This window comes from Acartia tonsa, chromosome 13 (assembly GCF_053477335.1).
Source record: "Acartia tonsa isolate MP-2025a chromosome 13, ASM5347733v1, whole genome shotgun sequence".
Classification (NCBI taxonomy): domain Eukaryota; kingdom Metazoa; phylum Arthropoda; class Copepoda; order Calanoida; family Acartiidae; genus Acartia; species Acartia tonsa.
In genome coordinates, this window is record NC_137272.1 from 26,202,320 (window position 1) to 26,205,668 (window position 3,349).

At 31.6% G+C, this 3,349-nt stretch overlaps 1 long non-coding RNA gene across 1 annotated transcript; it reads right to left on the reverse strand.

Moving 5' to 3' along the window:
- Positions 1 to 481: 481 nt before the first annotated feature.
- LOC145335225 (uncharacterized) lies at positions 482 to 1,469 on the reverse strand. The gene is made up of 2 exons (XR_013885182.1): positions 1,364 to 1,469; positions 482 to 714 (listed from the first exon to the last, which is right to left on the reverse strand). It is a non-coding gene; the product is annotated as an uncharacterized LOC145335225 (long non-coding RNA).
- Positions 1,470 to 3,349: the final 1,880 nt, after the last annotated feature.

The window sequence follows — 3,349 nt, forward strand, 5'->3', positions numbered from 1 at the left end:
TACAATCCGATTACAATTATATAACCCTTAACCCTTAAGTTAGTTCAAACTAGTATATTCAAAACTTTTCAACAAACAATTTTAATTTACAACAGAGTTAATTTGTTTATTATCATTGGGATAGCAATTTATTGTCCATTGCCTTATCAATAGGTCACAGTTGGCGAAAATAAACTATAGAAAAAACTTTCCCAAAAACCTGATTTTATATTTTATGACTTTGGTACCTCAAAATTGTTGGGGGATTTTCATAAAATATTAGGTTTAAGATTATTTTTTATCACATTGTCCTATTCCTGATTAATCAATATAAGTTGAATTACTTATACAGAAGAAGCGCTGGAATTGTCATATGTGACGACATAAAAATACGTCTAAAAAGGAGGGATAAGAGGAGAATTGGGAAAGGACAGCCCAAAAAAAAGATGGATTTAGACTTATTTAAATGACGTCATTCATGACACTTTCCAGTGCTTCTTACTTAAGCATGAATACAATTTAATTTTGCTGATACCAACTCCCTTTTCCCTGATTTTCCATGTGGCACCAAATCAGCTGACAAGTCAGCTGGCAACAGCATTATAGACTCGACAGTGAGGGTTGACTGCATGGGGGTGAGGGCTGCGTGATAGTTGTTATGGTGGTGGGGGTGATGTAAGTTAGGCACTGACGGACAATACTTGGACACGGGAGAATTCAACTCGGTTTCCATCTCTAGATAATAAAAATTATTTTAGTGGCTTAGCCCTTAGCCTTTAGAAAGGAGTACTACACTCAATTATTCATTTTTTTTAAAATAAGATATAATAGGGTGAGATAAAGTTTTTACATGTTAGAGGATAAGACTGGAAACTGGTTTTAATCTTATAATTTTTTAACTTAATATCCGCAGAAAGTTGTCTATTATAAGATGCGATAAATAACTATTTTTGAATATTTGAGCCAATCTTTCATAATAGTTACCTGATGAATGTCTAATATCTGTTGAGCTATGTGCCATATGATTGTTATGTGCCATCATGTGCTAATCTTTCATTATAGTTACCTAATGAGTGTCTAATATCTGTGGTGCTATGTGCCATATGATTTTTATGTGCCATCATGTGCCAATATTTCATAATAGTTACCTAATGAGTGTCTTATATCTTTAGCGCTATGTGCCATATGATTTTTATGTGCCATCATGTGCCAATATTTCATAATAGTTACCTAATGAGTGTCTTATATCTTTAGCGCTATGTGCCATATGATTATTATGTGCCAATCTTTGATAATAGTTACCTTATAAGTATCTAATATCTGTGGTGCTATGTGCCATATGATTGTTATGTGCTATCATGTGCTAATCTTTCATAACAGTTACCTAATGAGTGTCTAATATCTGTGGTGCTATGTGCCATATGATTGTTCTGTGCCATCATGTGCCAATCCTTCCCGCCACTTCTCCTCAATGTACTGTTTTCTACAACATTTTTCTACATCATTTCTTGGTCTGTGTAAAAAATCACCTCAAAACAAAAAAAAACCTAACCTAAAATTTTTTTTTCGAAACTGATAAATGTGTTTAATACAAACTGTGTTCAAGCATTTGTGAGACAGATTAACAGGTATTTGTAAAAATACTTTTCATAGCAAGTGTCAAAGTTTGTTTTTCCGATTCACTTTTGTGAATGAAGACATCCTTGTTTTAAAACCATATTGATTGTTTAATCTTTTATTAAAAACAAATTTTGTATAAATTCCTGTATTATTCTGAGCAGCACAAGATTGAGACATTGTGCTTGGTGTAGAGAGAGGTCGTACTGTACACTGCTGTTATGTCAAAGATTAGCAATATTTTTATATTTAATTCTTAAATAATAGTACCAGGAGGTCTGTTTGTGTGTAGAGAAAGATCTCACTAACTAGTTAACCAATACAGTTCTCCTTGACAATGAAGCTTCATGATTGTCCAGGAAAGTTTTTTTTACCAGGGATCTCAAGGGATAAGACAATGAATTGATGTACAATGATGGTAAATAAAATTAATTCAGTTGTAGATTTCATGAAAAGTTTAAACACTACTAGCTTGAGTCAAATTATCAAGATTTTTTGAAAGTACTCAAAGCTATTGAATATGAGAATTTGGGCACCAGAGTAATTTACAACCCAATTTCCTCTCCCTCTCTGTAACTATAACTTTCTTTTTATTGGCAACATTATTTAAGCTTTTTAAATATCTCAATTCAGCAAATGATTAAGATAAAATATCTTATTACTCACTATGCAAAAAATTAAACCAAAATAAATTACAATATATTGTTCTTTTTACCTATAATTTTTTTTCTCCTTTAAAAAAAACATATTTTCCAAGTTAAGATAAATTAACTATTATGCCTGAAAAGAATATTTTTAGTAGAATATGTCCATTTATCAGAAATTTCAATAACATGGAAAAAGCATACCCATACATAAGGCTCGGCAACTGCACTAGCACTATGCCACGCAGCTTTTATAAAGCATAACATCTTTAATGCAGTTACAGCTTTTAACTTTTGAATCTTTTATGATCTCTTAAATTACAGACACTTTCTTGAAAATTATGTATTTGAAACCAATCAGTATCCGCTGGATCATAGCCGGTTCTAAACCATACTGAAAAATTATGAATTGTATGTTATGGGGACAAAGTGTCTCAAAAATCATTCACGTGACGTCATAAAAATGAGGGATTATCCATCTCTTTTTTTCTTGGTTTTCTTTCCCCCACTTCTCCTCTAACCTCCCTCATTCTTATGACGTCACGTGGCTAATTTTTGAGTCACTTTGTCCCCCTACATAGTATCGAATTATAGACAGACAATATTCCACGAATGAAAAAATAAAAATCATAATCATTTGTTGGAACTGGCTATCGGCCCCTTCAAGGCCAACAAAACTGCAATTCATCCAATATTTTTTTTTATTTTACAAGCCGCGGAAAGCTGTCTATAATACGATGTGATAAATAACTATGTATGGTCAAAACATTAATCTTTTTCAAAATTTTAATATTTATATCATAAATTTTCTTTATCTAAAATCCAAAATAAAATAAAAACTTTTTGCAGATGTTTTAATTTTTTCTCATTATCCCTGAAAGTATTTAATTTTTTACATTGGACAAAATCATATAAAGCTAGCCTAGAAGTTAGGTTTGACTAATTTTTACATTCTCCTTTATAGCCCCGTAAGGCTATGGAAATCCTTACTCCTATGCTAGCCAGGGTAATTTTTAAGGGTTTTGCATTTTGTCTTTAGTTATTTTAAATTTTTTTCCCAGTTACATAGTATTGATAGGGGTAGTGTTTTTATTCGAATAGAATAGAAT